Consider the following 24,127-nt stretch of genomic DNA (forward strand, 5'->3'; position numbering starts at 1 on the left):
CCTCATTCCCTCCCCCAACTTTTCCTTCTTCTCTCCCTTCCCTTTCTTTCTCTCTGCCTCCCTTTCTTTTTTTCTGTTTCTCTTCTTTCCTTCTGTCTCCCTGCCTGCCCTTTTTCTTTCTTTCTCCCTGCCCTCCCCCAAGCCACTGCCACTGCCAACGGGGACCAAACTGCCATCGGGACCAGGACCCAAACTGCCACCAATAACAGGCCCGAAAGCCGATGCCGCCCCAAGCTGTCCCTACTTCGGCCGACCAGCATCGCAATCGACCTATTGGGGGAAATGCTGCCGGGTCCTGCCTTCGCGGAAACAGAAAGTAGGCAGGACCTGCAGTGGCGTACCTAGGGTATGTGGCACCCGGGGCCCATCATTTTTTGACACCCCCCATGTAAAAAATATTTTTTTGTAATGACCATGAAATGGAATAAATGGTCAGAATAGAAACAGGCAGTGAAAATTTTCTTATATTCCAAACATAACATAACATAAATTATGTCTGAATTGTCATGACATCAGAAGTACATATGGAGTAGTTGCAGGTGATGCTTGGGACAGTTCTGGTTGTGTTAGTTCGGTTTTATGTGTTTTTTGAATAGAAGGGTTTTTATTTCTTTTTGAAGGTTTTGCAGTCTGTGGTCGATGTCAATTGGTTGTAGAGTTGGGGGTCGAGTGTTGCAGCTCGAATGGCTAGGAGGTTGTCGAACAGTTTTTTTCTTTTGACGTTTTTGGTTGGAGGGTGTGTGAATGGTGCGTGAGTTCTCCTATGTCTGTTTGAAGTGGATTGAATTATTTAGCTGAAGAAATTAGTTACCCCCTCATCCCACACACATTAATTCTCTTCCATTTTTGTTCCCATTATAAAAAACACTGATAAGTTCCCAGAAAAAAAATACATTAAAATAAGAAGTGAAAACAAAGGCCCCTACAGATGAGAACATAACATAAGAATAGCCTAACTGGGTCAGACCAATGGTCCATCATGCCCAGTAGCCCATTCTCATGGTAGCCAATCCAGGACACTAATACCTGGTCAAAACCCAAAGAGTAGCAACATTCCATGCTACCGATCCAGGGCAAGCAGACACTTCCCCCATGTCTTAATAACAGATTATGGACTTTTCCTCCAGGAATTTGTCCAAATCTTTCTTAAAACCAGCTACACTATCTGCTTTTACCATAACTTCTGGCCACTTCATTTTTAAGTTTAGATCTTTCCTTTCAAACAGAGACCTTGCTAGATGTCAAATACAGCACAAGGTAACTTCACATGGACTTAGCTGTGCAGGAAATGTGAATCTCCTCATACACCCACCATATAGTGCAAAAATGTGCAAAGGTCTGTTTTTTTCTTTCTATCACTACATAGCCTAATGCCACACAAGCAGCGCTGTTACAAACATATTCTGTAGGTCAATGCTAAGGATAACAAAGTTTCCTTCCTTGGACCAGAAGGAGATACTGATAAACCACTGGAAGAGATCCCAACACAACACCCAAAGACCCACTCAGTGTGTGAACCAATTGAGTGGAGTGGACTAACTGGGGGGTGGAAATGGGCCCGGAGTTTGCTCAGCAGAATTTCCCAGACCACCTCTTCCTCTCAACACATTGACACGCTGCCACCACCACCACTAGAAACACCTCATTGGGTAGGCCAGCTATGCTATAAACTTTATAAAACACATTATTATATTTTCTTATAAAGCACATATTTTAACTGAACTCTCTGACATCCTCAGCCTTTCCATTCACAAAAATAGAAGGAAGAAAAGTTCCCATTTCTTGCTGTTTCATGTCCCCAGCCTATACAATATTTTTTTTCTGCAGACCCTTCAAAAGTCTGACCAAATCCTCGTTTCACTTGCATTATAAAGTACTGAGGATGCCATCTCTCCCCAATCCCAGGTCCTAAAGTCTAAGACAGTAGCACAAACTAATGCTGCCAGATTCAGGAAAAAAAATTTCGATTCGATTCAGCCTATTGAATTGGTTTTTCAATTCGATTTTCCTGCCCAGTTGGGTGATTTTTTTCAAAACTCCTGGTGGGTTTTATAGCTTTTTCACCCCCTTTGGCTTCTCCTAACCACACTGGCGCTGTGGTGTAAATAAAATAAAGAAACAAAAAGGACTTTTCCTCTCTCTGTTAAATCCTAGCTCACGTTTGCAGTCCAACACCAGCTCTGTCAGGATACACATTTCAAATCTGACATATTATAATCACAAAACAGAAAATAAAATTAATTTTTCTACCTTTTGTTGTCTGGTTATATTTCAAATCTTGTTGGTCCAAGGCTCTGGTTTTCTTCTGATAACTTGCTTGCCAGGGTCTCCATCTTTCTTCTTTCTGCGTGCTAACCATCCATCTGCCAACTCTGTCCTCCCTTTCCATTTCCCTTCCCTCCCCAGGAAGTCTGGTATCTTTCCTTTTTTTCATCTCCCTCCACAGATCCACCTTTTCTTAACTACCCTTTCATCCGGCATCTCTCCCTCCTTCCCCACCACCCCAGAGTCCACCATCTCTTCCTTTCTTTTCCCAATTACCCTCCTATCCATTATCTCTATCCCTCCTCCACACCATCCCTTGTGTCCAATTTCTCTCCCTTTCAGTTCCTTCCCTCCCTAAATCTCATGGTCCATCATTTCTCTCCCTCTCCTCTATTTTCAGACCCATTATTTCTTCATCCCCCCCCCCAAAGTTTGGCATATGCACATCTCTTTGAACACCCCCTTCCCTCCGTGTACTTCTAAACCAGGGTCCCCCCCAAAGGCCTGTCCCCCCTTAAAGGTCTGCCTGTCCCCCCTTGAAGGCATGCACCCCCCTTGAAGGCCTGTCCCACCCCTTTGTAGGCCTGTCCCCCCCTTGAAGGCCTGTCCCTCCTCCTTGTAGGCCTGTCCCCCCACCTTGAAGACCTGCCTGCCTGTCCCCCCCTTGAAGGCCTGTCCCCCCCCTTGAAGGTCTGCACCCCCCCAAAGGCCTGCACCCCCCTGAAGGCCTGCACCCCCCCTGAAGGCCTGTCCCACCCCCTTGTAGGCCTGCACACCCCCTTGTAGACCTGTCCCCCCTTGTAGACCTGTCCCCCCTTGAAGGCCTGACTGCCCCCCCCCTTGAAGGCCTGTCCCTTCCCCTTGAAGGTCTGCACACCCCCCCGAAGGCCTGTCCCCCCCCTTGAAGGCCTGCCTGCCTGTCACCCCCCTCCCCCTTGAATGCCTGCCTGCCTGCCCACCCGCCCCACCCTGAAGGACCGCTCGCCCCCTTGGCCTCCCCGCACCACCTATGAAGCAGCACTACCTATGCTCCCGGCCTTGCCGTTCAGTCCCCACCACCCCCGAAGGACCGCTCGCCCCACTGACCTTCCTGCACCACCTATGAGGCAGCCGCAGCAGGATCGCGACGTCAGCTATCCCTGCGCTGCTTAGGCACTGCTTCCTGCGCCGCGTTCCCGCCCCTCCTCTGATGTCAGAGGAGGGGCGGGACCGCGGCGCAGGAAGCAGCGCCCAAGCAGCTCAGGGATAGTTGACCTCGCGATCCTGCTGCTTGCTGCTTCACAGGTGGTGCAGGAAGGTCAGTGAGGCGAGCGGTCCTTCGGGGGTGTGGGGGGACTGAACGGCAAGGCCGGGAGCACCCCTTCAGGGCTGGCACCCGGGGCGGACCGCCCCTCCCGCCCCCCCCCTTGGTACGCCACTGAGGACCTGGCAGCAAGAAGAGGAAATGCTTCACTAACCTGTCTCCCGCCTTAGCCCGTAGCGAACACTTGCTTCAGGGCTCTCAACATGTGCGTGCCGGCCTCCCCCCCCCCCCCCCCCGGACATAACTTCCGGTTTCGGAGGGAAGAGAAGAGAAGCCGGCACGCACACGTTAGAGCCCGGAGCATAAGTTCGCTACGGGCTGAAATCTCCAATCCGGGTTTTTTTCAAATGTTCAGCAGCCGCGGCAGCAGATGACAGCTGGGCGGACCGCCCAGCTAAAAGGCCCTAGGGAGAACACAGAGGAAGGCTGATCGGCCCGGTAGATCAGGACAGCAACACGAGTCTAGCGATCGACTCACGTTGCCTTCCTGAGCTACTGGTCGATCGCGATCGACGTGTTGGGCACCCCTGCTCTAGTTTATAGGAAGTACAAAACAAATTATTTACCAACATTTTATTTATATTCCATATAAACCTAAGTGGGCTACAACAAAACATATATAAAAGAAAAAAACTTAAAATTAACTGATCATAACTTTCTTATACTAATTTGAAGAGACCTCAAACACTGTGTGCAATTCTGGTTGCCACATATCAAAAAGATATAGAGGAATTAGAAAATGTACAAAGAAGGGCAACAAAAATGATATAAGGGATGGGATGACTTTCCTATGAGGAAAGCTAGGGCTCTTCAGCCTGAAGAAGAGGTAACTAAGGAGAGATATGACAGAGATCTATAAAATACTAAATTGAATGGAATGGGTAGATGTGAATTGTTTGCTTACTTTTTCCAAAAATACCAGGACTAGGAGGCATGCAATGAAACTACTAAGTAGTAGATTTAAAACAAACCAGAGAAGATATTTCTTCACTCAATATGTAATTAAACTCTGGAATTTGTTGCTGGAGAATATGGTGAAAGCAGTTAGCTTAGCAAGGTTTAAAAAAGGTTTGGATAATTTCCTAAAACAAAACTCCATAAGCCATTATTAAGATGGACTTGGGGAAAATCTACTGCTTATTCCTAGGATAAAGCAGCATAAAATCTGTTTTACTCTTTGGGATCTTGTCAGGTACTCGTGACCTGGGTTGGCCACTGTTGGAAACAGGATACTGGGCTTGATGGACCTTCAGTCTATCTCAGTATGACAACTCTTATGTTCTTATGTTCATTAACATATTATCACACACAAAAAAGTGGGAACGGACAATGAACACTCCACAAAAAAAAAATCAAAGAGGTAAAAAGGTCTTGTTTATTTCAATAAAGGACAAACACAAACTGTGGACCCACAGTTTGTGTTTGTCTTTTATTGGAATAAACAAGACCTTTTTACTTCTTTGATTTTTTTGTGGAGTGTTCATTGTCCATTCCTACTTTTCATGTGTGATTTTGAAGCCGTGGGTTTTTTGTCCTGTTGGACTTTTGTTGTTTGTCATTAACATATTATCCCATCTTCAAATCCTCAATAATAATCCTGCCTACAGATCAACAATCTGAATAGTCTTAACAGTGTTTTAAAATTTTTAAACAAATAGGTAGCAATTCTATAAAAATGGCACCTAAATTAAAGTTAGGAAAAGAGGTGTAGCCATAAGTCAAAATGGTAGGATCTTTATTAACTGACTTCACATGTCTAAGTTTTGGCACAATGCCTGTGTCAGGGGTCGTTGGCTGTCTAATAGCAAATTTCAGCACTCATACAACAGAAAAGCCTTATTGATGAGCTTTCTGAATCAAATTCCAGTGCAGTACCAACTACAAAACAAATATTTGGCTGATTTGAAACAAGTGAGGTGCCGACAGGCGCTGCTCTCAAGAACTGCATAAATAGGATTGCATATAGGCAGTTGACCCCCTCCCCCCCTTTTTACTAAGCCATGGTAGAGGTTTTACCGTGGCCTGTAGTGCTAAATGCTCTGATGCTGCTTCGACACTCATAGGAATTCTATGAACTTCGGAGTAGAATCAGAGCATTTAGTGCTCTGGGCTGCAGAAAAAACCTCTACTGCAGCTTAGTAAAATGAGTGGGGTGGGGAGGTAAGCAGGGCTGGATTAAAGGGTAGGCACAGTAGGCATGTGCCTAGAGCCCAAAAATATCATGGGGCCCCCGGGCTGTCTTTAGGGGAGGAGCAAACAGGCAGGGGGCTCCCGACTGCCTGGTGAGTTCAGCTTCCCTCCCTTCCACTCCCTCACTGCCCTTACAAACGAACAGAACTCAGGCCGCGGGGCTCTAACACTGCGAGCACTGGCTTCCCTTTTCTGAAACAGGAAGTGATGTCATTCCTGTTTCAGAAGAGAAGGGAAGCTGGCGTGCACAGTGTTAGAGCCCCTGCCTGGGTTCAGTTCGCTCTAACACTGGCACCTGGTAAGCTCCGGCCCCGGACCGCGAGAATCTTTTGTTAGCTGGTGGCAGCTGCAGCATCAGATGCGTCCCGTGCATCTCCCTCGCGCGGCCACAGCGGCACATATCCGGACAGCTGAAGGAGCAGGGACAGGACGCGGCAGCCTCACTCTGAGCCATTGCTTTTCCTCACCGTGGAAAGTTTCTGCTCGTGTCCACCCCCCTTGGAGAGCGCCATTGAACATAAATGGGTGAGTGCTGCTCTCCCCACTCCTTTCTCCTTTTCTTCCTCAACAACTTTTCTGTCACCCTCTCCTGCTCGCTTTGCTCCCCAGAGCTGGAGAAGGCTCAAGTTGCTCACGGACCACTGGAAAATGCCCAGCGCTGAATGCCTTGTGCTACATTGCACCAAGGAATGTGTTGTGCAGAAAAGGTTCTCCGAGTTTTTCCTGTTGCAAGACTTGTGTTTGGAGAAGGTTTGGCCTTGTGTTTCTATCCAAGATTACTGATGAAGCGATTCATTATGTAGTGCAAGGACTACAATAGATTTGGGGGGAGGGAAGAGAAACGCTAATGCACCCAATTGAGGAGAGAGAGGGAAGGAGGGAGAAGGAAGACCATGAAAGGGATTGGAGAGGAAAGAGAGATACCAAGATCATGGGAGGGAGGGGAAGGAAAAGAGATACCAGCCCATAGAGTTAGAGAAAAGGGAAGGAGACAGATGCCAGACCAGGGGCAAGGAAGAAGAGAAAATGGCAGCTAATGGAGGGGGGATGGAGAGATAGAAGAGAAAGAAAGGAGAGAAATGCCAGGCCATGGGGTTGAGTATCAAGGAAAGGAGAAGAGAGAGATGCCAGAGCATAGGGAAGGGGTGGGGATAGAAAAATGGAGAGGGGGTGAAGCTGAAATGAAACATGGCAGAAGACAGACAGTTTATTGAAGGGACATACAGTTTATTGACAGACAGTTTATTGAAGGGACATAGAAAGAAAGAAGATGCCATTTGGATGAAAGAGGGCAGACACTGGCTAGAAAGGGCAGTGGATGGAAGAGGCGATATGGAGGGTGAACAGTAGATGGAAGTGTGGGGGAGAGGGGGGGCAGACGCTGAATGGAAGTGTGGGGAATAGGGGGAAGACAATGGAAGTGTGGGGGAAGGGGCAGACATTGAATGGAAGGGGGTGAGAGAGGGCAGCAGACGCTGGAAAGAAGTGGGGAGGAGAAAGAAAAAAGGGCACATGCTGGATTTGGGGAAGAGGATAGAGTTAGATACTGGAAGGGATGAGGGAAAGAGGTGGCAAGCTATAGGTAGACACAATGAAAGAGGGAAATTGTCTAAATTCTTTCTTACTATTCAGTCCTCAGAGGCAGAAAATAAATTGAGAAGGAAGAACAGGAGGAAGGGATTGGAGAGAGAGATGCTAGAGCAGGGGGAAAGGGGAGGAGACAAATACCAGACCTGGGAGGAGGAAAGGAGGAAGGAGACAGATACCAGAACTGAGGGGAGGAAAGGAAGAGAGAAAGATGCTAAAATCTGCTGGGAGGGAGGGAGAGATGGAAGGGAAGAAGACAGATTCCACACCATGGGGGGGGGGAAGAGAGAAGTAGATGGATGTCACACCAATGTAGGGGGAGGGAGAGATGGAAGGGAGAAGCAAGCAGTTTCTGGAAGAGGCATAGAAAGAAAGCAAATGCCATATGGATAAGGCAGAGAGAGGGCAGACAGTGGATGGAAAGAAGAGAATGATGAGAAGATGAGGAAAGCAGAAACCAGACAACAAAGGTAGAAAAAAAATTTCTATTTGTTTTATTTATTTATTTATTTTTGCTTTAGGATAAAGTATTATTGTAGCTGTGTTGATAATTGTTTATTAATAGAAAATGGAAATAAGGTGATCCTGTTTATTGGACTAATTTTAATACATTTTTTACTAATTCAGAGACCATAATTCCTTTCCTCAGGTCAGGGATACTGTAACAGCAGCATAGTTTTCAAAATATATTTTATTGAATTTTAAGCAATGAAATGTACAAACCAAATCAACAGTGAGTAAGTCATAGAGAACTACCCAACAATGAGTACACAATTCCCCAACCCCCCAGTCCCTCCCCTTCCCACTCACCCAACCAGGTCCCAAACCAACTAAAACAGTAAATACCCTATTCCAGTGTTTCACAAATCTAAGAAATTCATGCATTTAACAAATGGCTGCATGCCCTAGGTGTCATAGTTAACCAAAAAGGCTCCCAACGAGCGCAAAATGCATGCCCAGGTGTCGTGTCCAGAGAAGACAATAATAATCATTCCATGAAAGTCTGCTGCAGCAGCAGAATGTGCCAATGCACAAGAGTAGGAGGATCAGAGGTAATCCAGCAGTGCAATATCACTTTCTTTCCCAGCAAAACAGCACGTTCCAAGAAACTCCGAAAGCCTTTTGGAATAGATCTTGGAAGAGATGCCATGGTAAATAATAGTGCTGGACAAAGCACAAAGGTATAGTGCCACATTGCCTCAAGTTGTTGATGGACTTGTTTCCAAAAGTCTTGCACCCGTATACAAGTCCAAAACTGATGGCCAAGAGTTGCTGGAGAATAATGACACTTGAGACATTGATCTGATGCTCCCATGCCTAGTCCCTCAGGCAATAGGAAGGGGAGATGTACGCATACCGTTGACCAGAATACAAGCTGTAGGTTCCGTATAAAGCAAGTGAACCATCTCAAAAAACAGCCTGTAATTCCCATATAGCAGAGCACCTGGAATAGATATGCCCAATTAACCTGGCTTTAGCATCAACTAAACCAACCCAAATCCCCTCCAGCTTAGCATCTTGAGAGCGCTGCATGGCCGTTAACAATCTATGAACATTTAGAATGGAGTGTCTATGCTGGATGAATCCCACCTGTTCTGGGACAATCAAGGTAGGCAAAAGTGATGCCAGCCTATTGGCCAAGATTTTATCCAAGATCTTAATGTCAACATTTATAAGTGAGATCGGATGGTAAGATTCAATGTCAGTTTCTGATTTCCCCGGTTTTGGTAGTAAAGTGATATATGCCTGATTAGCACCTGATGGAAATTTATCCGCAGCCAGAGCGTCAGTATAGTATACTTCTAAATGGCCACAAAGAGATGAAAATAAAAACTTGTAAAAATCAGTGGAATATCCATCAGGACCCGTAGATGTACAATTCTTAAGTTGAATAGCTACCATTTGGAGTTCCTTCCTTTGAATAGGTTTATTCAATTGTTGTAGGGCAGGGGAAGATAATGTAATGTAATGTAATGTAATTTATTTCTTATATACCGCTACATCCGTTAGGTTCTAAGCGGTTTGAAGAAAATATACATTAAGATTATAAATGAGAAGTAAGAAGGTACTTAAAAAATTCCCTTACTGTCCCGAAGGCTCACAATCTAACTAAAGTACCTGGAAATTAATAAAGAAGAGAAAATAAAGATGGTTGAAAAAAGAAAAATTCTATGTGAATTTATAGGATGGAAATTAAACTGACAGTGAAGAACTGTATGAAAAATACATATGGAATAAACGGGGGACCCCTGCGTATGCTAAATAATCCCACACATCTGGGACCCCGGGCGGCTCCACCAAGGAATAAAACTCAGTATAATATTGATGAAAACAAACTGCAATATCCAACATTTTAGTCAGTGCTGCACCAGTTCGGGGCTGACTACGAGAAATGTATCTATTAGGTCGTCTAGGTTTAGTCAACATTGCCAATAGTTTCCAGGCTTATTCCTGTATTTGTAATAATGAAATTGAGTATAGTATAAATATTTTTGGGTGCATTCATGTAAGAGAGTGTTCAGTGCAATATGAGCTGCTGCTAAGAACTCTCGCGATTGGGATGTGGGGTGAGCGATGTGTTTGCATTTTAAGGCAACATATTCCCGTTCTAGGTGCAATACACCCTGGGCCAAACACTTTTGTTGTGCAGCCACATAAGAAATGATATCCCCCCTGAGCACAGATTTAGCAGCCTCCCAAAATAACAATGGAGTATCTGTGTGTTGAGAATTAAAGGTCACGTAATCTTCCCCTTTCTTAGTCAGGTATTGAACAAAATCAGGATTTTTAACCAGGTAAGTTGGGAACCTCCAGCTCCCCTTAGAGGCCAATTGGTCACTCTGGGGAACATCAATCTATATCGGACAATGATCAGAGACAGAAATGGGGCCCACCTCTGAAGAATGAACCTGTGAAAGAAAAGGGGTAAAAGTCGAAATGTAATCTATTCTTGAAAATGTATGATGGACTCGAGACTGATGGGTATAATCTCTCTCGGTCGGATGCAGAAGACGCCATGGGTCAATCAAGTCTAAAGTGTCACAGAGATAAGGAATACCCTTATTAATTCTAGGCAAAAGAGGAGAGCCCAGCCCTGTTCTATCTAAGTCAGGATCGGACACCTGGTTAAATTCTCCCAACATTATCAATGGAGTCGTCTGGTCACGAAGTCCAACTTGAAGAAGAGAAAAAGGCATGGTCATATTGATTCGGAGCATAAACCACCAGCAAATTAAACATTGGTAACTTTACATAAGAGATATTCCCCAGAGGTATCCTGTTGGAGCTGTTCCACTTTACCAGGAAATCCCCTACGAACCAAGAGGGCCATTCCTGCCTTTTTATGAGGCGAAGATGCATAAAGTACCTGTCCCACCCATCCTCTCTGTAACTTAGCATGCCCTGCATCTATCAGCTGAGTTTCCTGCAAGCAAGCCAAGTCAGCTTTATGGTGTTTCAAGCGGGAAAGAAGTTTAGTTTGTTTTTACGGGGAAAGTTATTCCACAAACATTCCAAGATAGAATTTGGAAGGCCTTACAACTCATGAGTTAGGCATAATAAACCAGTACAGCAACAAACAGCAAAACCTCCAGGCACCCAACCGTCGCCCGGAGGAAGAACAAAGTACCAGAATCCCACCAAAAGCATCCCCCCAAAACTGAACATTTATTTGACACCCAAAGACACACTGGAATACACAATTCACATACCCCCTTCCCCTTCCCTCAACTCCCCAACAACTCCCAATCCCCCTTCCCCCCAATAACCAATGGAATACAGGTCCTTCCTGCAACCAGAATGGTGGCAGGAAAGCAGATCACGACACTGATGCCATCAGTGCCCCATCCACAATCATTGTTTAAATGTACAAGGAAAAAGGAATTTTGCAGTTATCTCTCAAACACCATTAACCACCATAACCATATCATCCAGATGGAAATTAGTTGTCCAAGAGGGATATATCAGGGAGGTAGAGATGATGAAGCCTCCAATTGATTCAAAAAATCTCCCACTGTAGCCACTGAGTCAAAAACATGCCACTTTCCATCCTGTTGTATTTTCAAAATCGCTGGGTACAGGAACATAAAATGATGTTTCTGCTCTACTAGCTTGGCACAGATAGGATAAAAAACTTGTCGCTTGGCCGTTAGTGCCACTGAGTAGTTCTGTCCAATCTGTACTGGGAAAGATTCATAGATCAATGAATCTCACTTCAATCGGAATGCCCGAAGTATTTCCACTTTATGACAGTAATTGTGGAACTTGCTGATAACCACCCTGGAAAGTTGATCTTTACCAGGTTGGGGCCCAACACGATGCACCCGTTCGAAACAGGCTGGGCCCAGTGCTGACAGCATCGGCAGCTCACTCACCATCCAGGACTCCAAGACAGAGAAAAGGACAGTCAGCAATGTTTTCAGGTTTCCAGGCCTTCTAATTGTTCCTGGCAATGGTGCAGCTGAGTGGTAAGCGTCGCTACCTCCAACGCCAAAGCTGTAGCCCCATCTTCCACTATCAATACTCGGGTCTCCAGCTCAGTAACCCTGCTTGAGTTATCCTCCAAAAGGGACTCCAATTTAGTAAGTTGGGAGGAAATGTGTTCCATATGGGGGTCCCAATGCTTGTAAAATTACTTGAAACTTCATCAACATCTCTGGAGTAAATAGCGTGCTGGCTTTCATGAGGTGCATCCACCATTTTTTCTTCCCCGGTCTTCCCCTTCTCGCAGTCCTTTTTTGTTGATTTCGTCAACATCGCTGATGGGGGTTTCGCCAGGAGCTTGTCCATACACCAGCAAACCAAATCAGATCGAATGGTGGTAAATTAACTCAGTATTTTACTGCAAAATAATTGTTTGCGGGATAGGGTTCTGGAGCCGGCGTGAAGTGCTGCTGACTAGCTCACAGCATCACGTGATCTCCAACAGCAGTATAATTTATTGAACTGAAGAAAGAGGTTTTAACCTCTGAAAGCTAATTGAGAAATGTATTAGTCCAATAAAATAATAAGCATTAAATTTTCTTCCCGCCATGCCCCATTCCTCCTACCCAAATGCAAAATATAAATTGGTGGGCTTCCCAAAGCCCTGCCAGCTGAAGATCTCTTCCTCTAGGAAGGAAGGGAGGATTTGTTCAGAGATGTTTGGAGGTTGCGGTGGTAAAAAGGGCGAACAGAATTGTGGGAATGATTATGAAGAGGATCATGAACAGATCAGAGAAGGTTATCATACTGCTGTACCGGGCCATGGTACGCCCTCACCTGGAATACTGTGTCCAGCACTGGTCGCCGTACATGAAGAAGGACACAGTACTACTCAAAAGGGTCCAGAGAAGAGCGACTAAAATGGTTAAGGGGATGGAGGAGTTGCCTTACAGTGAGAGATTAGAGAAACTGGGCCTCTTCTCCCTTTAAAAGAGGAGACTGAGAGGGGACATGATTGAAACATTTAAGATACTGAAGGGAATAGACTTAGTGGATAAAGACAGGTTGTTCACCCTCTCCAAGGTAGGGAGAACAAGAGGGCACTCTCTAAAGTTAAAAGGGGATAGATTCCATACAAACGTAAGGAAGTTCTTCTTCACCCAGAGAGTGGTAAAAAACTGGAATGCTCTTCCAGAGACTGTGATAGGGGAAAACACCCTCCAGGGATTCAAGACAAAGTTAGACAAGTTCCCGCTGAACCGGAACGTACGCAGGTAAGGCTAGTCTCAGTTAGGGCACTGGCCTTTGACCTAAGGGCTGCCACGTGAGCGGACTGTTGGACATGAAGGACTACTGGTCTGACCCAGCCATGGTAACTCTTATGTTCTTAAAAACTGTACACTGGCACTGGTATTTAAAATAAAAGAACATAAGAACATAAGCATTGCCTCTGCCGGGTCAGACCAGGGGTCCATCGTGCCCGGTAGTCCGCTCCCGCGGCGGCCCTCCAGGTCCATGACCTGAAAGTTTTTCCTACCTAACCTAAAATGTCCATACCCTATTCGCTCAATGTCCTGTAAGGTAAACCTCTATCTGTACCCTGTTATCCCCTTCGCTTCCAGGAAGTCATCCAGTCCCTTTTTGAACCCCAGAATTGTACTCTGTCTTATCACCTCTCCAGGAAGCGCGTTCCAGGTGTCTACCACCCGTTGAGTGAAGAAGAACTTCCTTGCATTCGTTATGAATCTGTCTCCTCTCAGTTTTTCTGAATGACCTCTTGTTTTAGTTGTCCCTGCTAGTCTAAAGAATCTGTCCCTCTCCACCTTCTCTATGCCTTTCATGATTTTATAAGTCTCTATCATGTCCCCTCTCAGTCTCCGCTTTTCCAGGGTAAAGAGTCCCAGCCTGTCTAACCGTTCGGCATATTAAAGGTTCTCCATACCCTTTATCATCCTCGTTGCTCTCCTCTGGACCCTCTCGAGTATTGCCATGTCCTTCTTGAGGTATGGCGACCAGTATTGGACGCAGTATTCCAGATGTGGGCGCACCATTGCTCGATACAGTGGCAGGATAACTTCCTTCGTTCTGGTAGTGATACCTTTTTTGATAATGCCCAACATTCTGCTCGCTTTTTTTGAGGCCGCTGCACATTGCGCCGCAGGCTTCATTGTGTTATCCACCAATACCCCCAGATCTTTTTCTTGGCTGCCTCCCTTCCATCGTATAGCTGTACATGGAGTTCCCCTTCCCTATGTGCAAGACCTTACATTTCTCCACATTGAAGCTCATCTGCCATTTTTTTGCCCACTCACTCAGTTTGTTTAGGTCGCTCTGCAGTTCTATGCATTCCTCAACAGTTCTGACCCTGCTGGAGAGTTTTGTGTCATCCGCGAAATAAAGTGAAAATAAAGAAGTAAATAAGAAAATGGGTAAATAAATGGGGGTGGGGCAGGGGGCACTGCATGGTGGGGGACATATTTGGGAGGGAGGGGGACAGGGGGCACAGTGGACTTGTGTGCTTAGGGGCCCTTGACTAATTAATCCTGCCCTGGGGGTAAGTGTTGAATATAAATCTTAAATGGTTATGTGTTAGCTTTGGAAAGCTGAAAATTCAATGGGGAAGCCTAGGCATGACTCACATTAAATTTCTGGGTGGTCAGCGGTGAGCAAAATACTGAGAGTCACCTGCTGAATATCATCCCCTTGAGATGTTGTGTTTTAATGGTTAGGAATATTTTAACAAAGTCCAAAAAATTAGGTAAGGGATTGTGAGGTCTAACCGGGGTTGTACATAAAAAAGATAGAGTCAAGTAAACAATTCTTCCAGTATATATGTATACTAGACTTATATCAATAAAAACTTTCTGGAAGAATTTTTCACTTGATTCTATCTTTTTTTATATACTACTACTATTTATCGTTTCTATATTGCTGGAAGGCATATGCAACACTGTAAATTTAACATGTAATAAGACGGTTTCTGCTCCGAACTTACAGTCTAATATGGACAGACAGATAGGTCATATAGGTAATGGGGAGTTTCTTGCAGAGAGAATGAAAGGATGGATGTCCTATGGTGAGTGGGATTAGGAATTGAAAGGAGCCTTGGAAAAGTGGGCTTTTAGCTACAGATGGAGCCTGATGTAATGTCTCAGGCAGTCTGTTCCAGGCATACACTGCAGCAAGATAGAAGGGATGGAGTCTAGAGTTGGCAGAGGAGGAGAAGGGTACAAATAGGATGGACTTACCCAAATAACAGAGTTCATTGGGGGGGGGGGGGAGGTATAGTGTAGGGGGAGATAAACAACTCCAGTTGAACCTCACAGTCCCTTCCCTATTTTTTTGGACTTAGTTTCATATTCATGGGGATTTGATTTCCAGGCTTTTTTGCTTCTAGGAATATTTTAAAACAATATTTGTTTTTCTAAAAAGTACGTACAATAGTGTACTCATGAACATTGGGCAAGTGATTGAATTTGCACTGGTGAGTCTTTTTCCATAGAAAGTCACTTAACCTTCTTTTAGAATACACAACTTTTGATGCCCTTTATTGTACACAATGTTTTTTTGGTTTGATATAACCAGTATAGATTTACCATGACTGAACTAGATTCTGCTTGACTTGTTTATACTGTGAGATTCATTGTTTTCCACTTTTTCTTTTATCATACAAACGTAGGGGCTCTTTTACTAAAACCTATCAGTGCTAACAAAACTAGTGCACTCTACATATGCTAAGCTTTAGTAAAAGGGATCTTTAGTGAGCAGAATATGTAATTTTTTACTAATTATCTATCCAAATCACAGTTTATACTTAAAAAATATATTGCTTTAATTAATTTATAGTGCTCAGCCCCATGGAAAGCCTTGTGATTTGAATCTATGAAAAGAAGGAGGGACGACTCGTGTTTCACGGCGTTACGAATGTTTTAATCAAGCACTAGCACTTTCAACATAGCTGCCTGTTTCATGACCCATTATCGATACCACCGCAAGCAGATAAGTGGACACATTTTTTTCTGCTTTGCGAATTATATCTTGAATGTGGTAGAACAGACAATATAGGTGCAATGATGGTCTGATGGTAGCCTATGTATAGTTCACTTCACGTTTGAACATTTGATAGGTTGTAGGGCTGAGCACTATAAATTAATTTAAGCATTATATTTTTAAAGTATAAACTGTGATTCAGATAGATATTTTGTATTATTATCACAGTATATTAGTAGGATATTCCCATTTATTTATATTGATTTTTACTAATGCCATATCGTGTTAGGCTACACAGACACCAATCTTTTGTTACAAAAGATTATGCATTTTACAGAATATCTCAAGACAACTGGATTCATTTGCAGATGTTCCTGTAATATGATGCACAGTCTTGGACCTCCAATAATGTTTTTTTTGGGTCAAATCAGAATTACTGTTGCTTGAACAACTCATATCACATAGAGCTGCTCAAGAAAGGCCTATAAGGTGGGGTGGTGGGTATTGTCTGCCTCGGGTACAGGCAGTTAAGGGAGTGTACAGAGTAACTGTGGGGCCATGGGGCCATGGCCCAAATATGTGCAGATGTCAGCTCCGCTGGCTCCCTGCTCCCACCCCCAGACATCAATTTCATCTGTACATGAAAGGAGAAAAAAGTTGCAAAAGGAACAAGATAAATATTGAGCAAAGTAGGGGTCAGTACAGAGCCCTGATAGAGACCACAAGCAATTGGAAGAGGGTCAGAGCATCGACAAAAGAAACCTTAAAAGCACATGCAGATAGACAGGAATGAAATAGTTAAGTGAAGCATCTTTTAGGTCAGTTTTTACAAAGTGGTCTAGAAGAGTGATCAGTAGCATGAGTGATCAATAACATTTTCTCTAAAGTATATAAATTTTTAACAAGCGCACTTGAAAGACCACTGAATAGATTATGCTTGTTATTATCTATTTGGGAGACAATTTTCTACACCATTTTTGTAAGGGGATCTTCTTGGTTCAGGGCAAGCCACAATTTAGGGCCCTACAGAACACTTATTTTACCCTAGTCCTCTTCCTTGGTCAGTTAAATCCTGAATATTGGCACTTAACTGTCAATGCCTGGAATGCCTCCAAAATAGCCAGTTTTCAGTTAGGCACTAACTGGACATTTTCAGTGCATTAACCAGTTAAGGACAAAATGAAGAGGCAATGATCTGTGAATATTTTCATAGGCAGAAACATGGAGCAGGTAAAAATGATTCTGTATCAATAATTATATCTCATAAGCATAAGCTGACTGGAGACAGCTCATTCATCACAGGTACACTTGATCCCACAAAATTATTTTGGTATGAAATTAATGCATTTCTTGGTAGCTAAAATATTGTTGCTATAGTTAATATTTTCATCTTCTAGTAACTGTCAATCACTAGATGTTATTAGGAAGCACTAGATTTTACAGAGATCTTTCAATGGAGCTGGAATCTGGGATTCTTTAAGTGGGACTGGGAGCCATTAAGTCTGACTACACTACAATAACAACTGAAGTTACTTGACTACATGGAGGAGACTAACTAGACTGGACTATTGTAATTCCATCTATCTAAGTCTAACCAAAAAAAATCTTCAAAGGCTTCAGCAGATCCAGAACACTGCGGCTAGGTTGATCTTCGCAAAAAGTAAATTTGATCATGTTTCCCCGCTTCTGTCAAAACTTCACTGGCTTCCGGTGATTTCTAGGATTCACTTTAAATGTACCTGCCTAATTTTCCAGATCCTACATGGCATTCTTCCTCCCCTAATCCCACTATCCTGGAATTCTTCGAGACCTGACACTACCAGATCCGCCCACAAACTCAAACTATCTTTCCCCTCGTTAAAAGGCGTCATGTATGCAGGTAAATTAGGGAAATCCCTTGTCTTCAAATTCACTGAGCTTTGGAATAACCTCCCTGCCCTGCTGCTGAACCTAGGCTCATTCCAGTTATTCCAAAAGCATCTGAAAACCTGGCTTTTCTCCAAAACGTAAAGCTATCTATTTAAAATGTAAAGCTAGCTATCCTCTTCATAACCTCTAATTTCTTATGTCCTTCCCTCATTTATTGAATTTACCTGTAAACCGTGCCGAGCTCTATCTTTATGGTGATGATGCGGTATACAAACTTAAGGTTTGGTTTAGTTTAGTTAAGTTTTATTTTAGAGAGAACTGTTTCTAGTTACTCACAGGATGAGTCATGAATTTTATTACAATTTTTCTTCATAAATCCAAGATTAGATTAGATTAAATTGAAAGAGAGCTATAGCTATTCTGCTTTCTTTCAGAAGAGTGTGCACATTTTCCCAATAAGATGTTCAGTTTTTCTCAGTAGTGAGCACTGTTTGTAAAACCTGCGCACGATTTCAAAAAGGGTGCATACTCTTCTGAAAGAAATTGACATATTGTATGAATGTAAATACCAAAAACTCACCTAAGCCTAGGGTTTCCAGACCTATAGCCCCAACCCCAGGTTCACCCAGTCCCACCCAGCCCTGCCCCACTACGCCCAAGTCACGCCCTGTTCTACTCCAGCCCCTCCCCCCTCAACCTGTTCTCATCCTCGAGACTGCATCAGAAGGGCATCTTCACATGCGCACATGTGTGTGATATCACCACATTGTATCCACGCATGTGTAGATGCCCTCCCGACACGGTCCCAAGATGGAAGCTATTTAAAACCCAAACAAAGTGCCAAGTATTGAAAATCCATCCAGACGCCTGGACATGTCCTCTAAAAAGAAGACATGTCCACATAAATCCAGACATCTGATAACCCTACCAAAGCCCTATTCTGTAAATAAATGTGTATTTTTTTTATGGCATGAATTTCACAGGTACGCAGAGTCTGAGCAAAGCATGAGTGGAGCTCAAATTTACTTGTATAACTAAGTTATACATAGGTACACACACGCTGGCTGTATGGATGGTGTAAGTGCTCATGCCTAAATTATAGGCATGTAATTTCACTGTGATGCTGGTATACTATATAGGAAAGTAAGTACCTATGAGAATAGTTTCATACCAGGTGACCCCAGTTAAAGAATTACCTTTATAGTACCACCAACAATTCTTAAAAACTATCTTGTACTATTCAGATAATGCAGAAGCAGAGCAAGGATGGATGTGGGTTATCTGCCTAAATCCAGTGAAATTCAGTCACTAAGAGGGCAATTCTATAAAGAGACATCCATATTTATATGCATAGAGAGCACCTATCTGGAGTCTATATAATAAAGAACATAACACAGAACCATAAGAGTTGCCCAATCCGGTTTGCCAAGGGTCTATCTATTCCAATGTTCAGCATGATTTCCAACAGTGGCCAGTCAAGGTCACAAATACCTATAGAGTTCCATAAAGTAGCAAGATTACATGCTTCTTAACCCTAGGTGTACCTTAATGGTTTATAGACTTTTCCAAAAAAGTAAACCACTAGCAATAGGAATATAATAAATCACCACTTAAACGTATTCCTATAATTCCACTATCTTGAAGGAAAACATTGCATTAAAGTGGAGAAATGACCTCAGTTTCTTCCGGTGAAAATTTCACCTGAAAGACCTCTATGCCAGCCGTACACAACTTTAAAGCTGCATAGGAAAAAACATCCTAGATAAGATGAAAAACTCCACTTGTTTAAAGATAATTTAAATATTTTCTCATTTGTAGTCCATATACTTCATATAGCAGCACTTATCTCAATAGTAGCACTGTCCTCCAAGCATAGTTCGAATCCAAACAGTTTGTTTTCTTCTCCCTCTGCCGATGTTCTTTCCAAGCAGGGGAGGAATATGTTTCTCAGACTCCCAACAGGCCCTGTTTCGCTGCGTCAGGGGAGGTCTATTGTATCTTCGAGCAACCGCTTCACTGATTCATTTTTAAGCAATGTTGGGAGTCTGAGAAACATATTCCTCCCCTGCTTGGAAAGAACATCGGCAGAGGGAGAAGAAAACGAACTGTTTGGATTCGAACTATGCTTGGAGGACAGTGCTACTATTGAGATAAGTGCTGCTATGTGAAGTATATGGACTACAAATGAGAAAATATTTAAATTATCTTTAAACAAGTGGAGTTTTTCATCTGACCTAGGATGTTTTTTCCTATGCAGCTTTAAAGTTGTGTACGGCTGGCATAGAGGTCTTTCAGGTGAAATTTTCACCGGAAGAAACTGCGGTCATTTCTCCACTTTAATGCAATGTTTTCCTTCAAGATAGTGGAATTATAGGAATACGTTTAAGTGGTGATTTATAGACTTTTCCTCCATCAATTTATCCAAACCTCTTTTTAAATCCAACTACATTAACTGCTTTTAACTCTTGAACCTGCAACAATTTTCACAGTTTAACTAAATGTTGAGCGAAAGCACTTCCTTCCCACATTTTCTTATGTCTTTGGTACCCATATGTACCAACACAGCTGGCTCCTCCCCAGCATTTTCTAACATTTATCTAGGTAATGTGTGAGGTCTACTACCAGCAGGCAGACAAATGACTAAGCAATTTTCATATCCACTCAAATATCTGTATGCTTAATAATTGAACTTCCAACTAAAATTTTCATTCTGACCCATGACAGAAGCCCCTGGACACATATCCTTGGTGGCAATCCCTAGATGGCAATTCCTGGCTATAGAATCCTTCCTGTAACATCATGGTGATGCTTTCCTTTCAGATGAACTAATGGTTTGTCCAGTGGGCTGAAAACCCAAGGAACTGGGTTCAATTCTCAGTGTGGCGCCTTGTGATACTGGGCAAGCCATTTAACCCTCTATGGTAGCAGGTGCAAAAACCTATATTGTGAGCTCACTAGGGAGAGAATAAGCTTGGATATAATATATAGACTGCTATGGTTGTGCATATCAGTATATCAGATCCATGATATTTTACCCTCCTCCATAGTAGAACATAAATTGCTAGACTAGACAAAGGACTGCTCTACTATGTTTCTGAAGATCGTGTCCATACTTCTCTGCTTCAGTTCTTCCATGTCTGCTACTCTGCATAGCTCTATACACCCAAGTACACTCATATGACCTCTCATCAGCTGGGAAATAATCAAATATGTGACAGTCAGTGCAAAAAACTGGAAAGCCTCCATCTTACTGCTGGACTGCTGCCTACATCTTTAGTATTGATTAGTTGTTAATTATGTTGCTGATGGAAAAGGAGTATATAAATAAAGTTGCTTGAGATTACTAGCTAGTTAGGTGTCATTGACTCGCGCCTGAGTCCTAGCGACTTGATGAATTACAGATCTAAAAAGAAATTGGTTTTGTGCTAATTTGGCAAGGTCCTCCAACGTCATCCCCATGGTTGTTTTCAACATGTCAAGCCATCTGATTGCAAGTCGCCCTCTTTGCCTGGTTCCTTCGATCTTCCCAAACATAATGTCCTTCTCCAATGATCTTTCTCTTCTGAGAGTGTAATAAGACACTTGTAACTTCATCATTTGGGCATCAAATGATATATGCAGTCGATGTCTTCCAGAATCAATTTGTTAGTTATTCTGGATGTCCACAGCACACATAAAATCTTTCTCCAGCACCAAAGCTCAAATGAGTCAATCTTCTTTCTGTCTTAGAAACATGTTGGCAGATAGAGGCCAAATGGCCCATCCAATCTGCCCATCTGCAGTAACCATTATCTCTTTCTCTCTCTAAGAGATCCCATGTGCCTATCCTATGCTTTCTTGAATTCAGACACAGTCTTTATCTCCACCACCTCTTCTGTGAGACTGTTCCATGCATCTAACACCCTTTCTGTAAAACATAATTTCCTTAGATTATTCCTGAGTCTATCACCTCTTAATCTTCATTCCATGCCCTCTCATTTCAGAGCTTCCTTTCAAATAAAAGAGACTTGACTCATGCGCATTTACGCCATGTAGGTATTTAAATGTATCTCAAGAAAAAAACCAGAGTAATAACTAAATCAAAAAATTCAGAAGTTATTACTCGCTAGAGGTGGGCTAAACACTCCCGATAAGCCTTTCACACAAAAAGTGGAGAAAAAGCCTCAAAATTCAAATTAACAGCAGTCCACAATCAAAACTTGATAAACATTCAATACTGCTTCATTTCTTATCATAGGCAAAAAACTCCACCACCACTGAAATGAATTTATCAAAGGGTGAAAAAAACCCATCACTGTGCACAGGAAAAGAAAAACCAAAAAAGTTTACTTAGCTTTGGAAACATGGTCGAGAACACGCCATAGATGAAAACGTCTGGCCAGAGAAAATATTGGTGGCGCTCACTAGATGAACCTTTCACAAACCAGGGCCTTAACGCGCAGAATAGCGCGAGCTAGCCGCTACCACCTCCTTTTAAGCAGGTGGTAATTTTTTAGCTTGCGCGCGCTATAGCGTGCGCTAATCTTGTGCGCGTGCTAAAAACGCTAGCACACCTTAGTAAAAGGAGCCCTAAATCTGGTTTGATTACTGGTAAACTGAAAGACCTATTGGTAGCAGATAGCATTAGTCAAGCATGTAAAGCTGAGAACTTACATTGCTCAACAATAGATCAGACTAGAGCTGGTTGTCAGGGTGGGGATGTGGGAAAATAACTGCTATATATATAAAAAAAAAAAGCAGTAGATTGTGCATTTACTTTCTTTTCAGTCTGAAGGATTTTTTAAAAATGTGATTATACAGTAGATTGGTGTGTGTTTTTTTTATTGAACAATATGTTGCTATGATACTGTAGATGGGTGCTTACTTTTTAGTTAATTAAATTGTTATTGATCAGAAGGGAAAGGAGTATATTAGCAAGCCAGTTAGGACCTTAAATGGTACTGACAGTTTCAGAGCCAGAGAAAGAGATGACTCCCTCCCCCCTTTTACTAAATCGCGATAGTGGTTATTAGCGCAGGGAGCTGCGCTAAATGCTCCACGCTGCTCCCAAAGCTCATAGAGTTCCTATGAGTGTCGGGAGCAGCGCGGAGCATTCAGCGCAGCTCTCTGCGCTAATAACCGCTATTGCGGTTTAGTAAAAGGGGGGGGGGGAAATTTGTGAGAAAATCAGATTGTCAGAGAATATTCCCCTGAAGCAGTGTTTGCAAAACAGGTGCCTCTCTTGGGAAGAAAATATTAAGATAAGAGCATTAATTTTGATTGTTGATATTTATATATATTTTGGCAGTAATTTTCAGAGTTTAAGTGAAATATATTTTGTGAATATACTGTGAGAGATTTTTAGCTAGGGATTGTATGATGCAGCTCAAAATCACTCTGGGGTCCTCTTACTAAGACACGCACTAAACCCTAATGCATCCATTATATTCTATGGACGCGTTAGTGTTTGGCGTATGCTAATATTTAGTGCACGCTAAAACGACTAGCGTGCCTTAGTATAAGGACCCTTCTGTTAGAGAGATGTAGAGCTGTGAATGCAGTTTGAATGAGGGCTACTCAAAGGGGAGCTGTGAGGAATATCTCCCTCTCTCCTTCATCACTACCTATCATATTTTTAAATACAAGATTCACTTTTATGCTCAACAAGCTCTACATAAATACTTTCTTATGGAAATTTTTCTCACTTCTGAATTTCTGTGACTTGTCATGAATCCATTATGAATCTTAAAATGAATGCCACAGAAAGTGGAATTTTATAATCTTGAACTAGGTTATTCTAACATGAGTTATAATGTATAGTGCTAATAAAAATGAATTGTATATGCAATATAAGAAAATTAAACAATATTTTATGTAATTTTTTGTCACTATACTTTGTTTATACTGGAGTTGGATTTAGGAATGTTGCAGGCTGTTCTATGTTTTAAATGATTTTATATATTTAGCATAAAAGCTTTTATAGAACATAGAAATGAGAACAAAAATATCATTTTATATAAACAAATGTGACACTGTTACTAATAAATTGTGAGTGTTGTATTGAAGACCAAATATTTTAAATATGTATAAAGAATATACAGAGAATGTATTACAGGTGAGCGTTCCATTGTCACTGATCAGGGTTGAGGAGTTGAGCTTTGATAAATCACAAGGGTCAAAAATTAATTATGGAAACATCAGCAAGAACAAATCATCTATGTTTCTAAGAAGCAGACATATTTATGGGCTCTTTTGGAAAAAGAGTTGAGTTATAGAGGAACAGAAGAAATTTATTGAGAACAGAACCTTTTGTAATGTAACTATACCCATGTACTGTACTATATGAATGGTTGTCCTACTGTAGTTGTGGTATAACTGGAACTTCTCTGTGATATCACTGAGCAAAGGCATTGCTAGTGCTGAATGGGACCCAGGCAGAATAAGTAAGCCCGAGAGCTTGTCTCGACGGGCGACCCTAACGCGGGGCTGGGTGGCCCGCTGAGTCGCCCGTCGGGCTAGATA

Source organism: Geotrypetes seraphini, chromosome 1, assembly GCF_902459505.1.
Source record: "Geotrypetes seraphini chromosome 1, aGeoSer1.1, whole genome shotgun sequence".
NCBI lineage: Eukaryota > Metazoa > Chordata > Amphibia > Gymnophiona > Dermophiidae > Geotrypetes > Geotrypetes seraphini.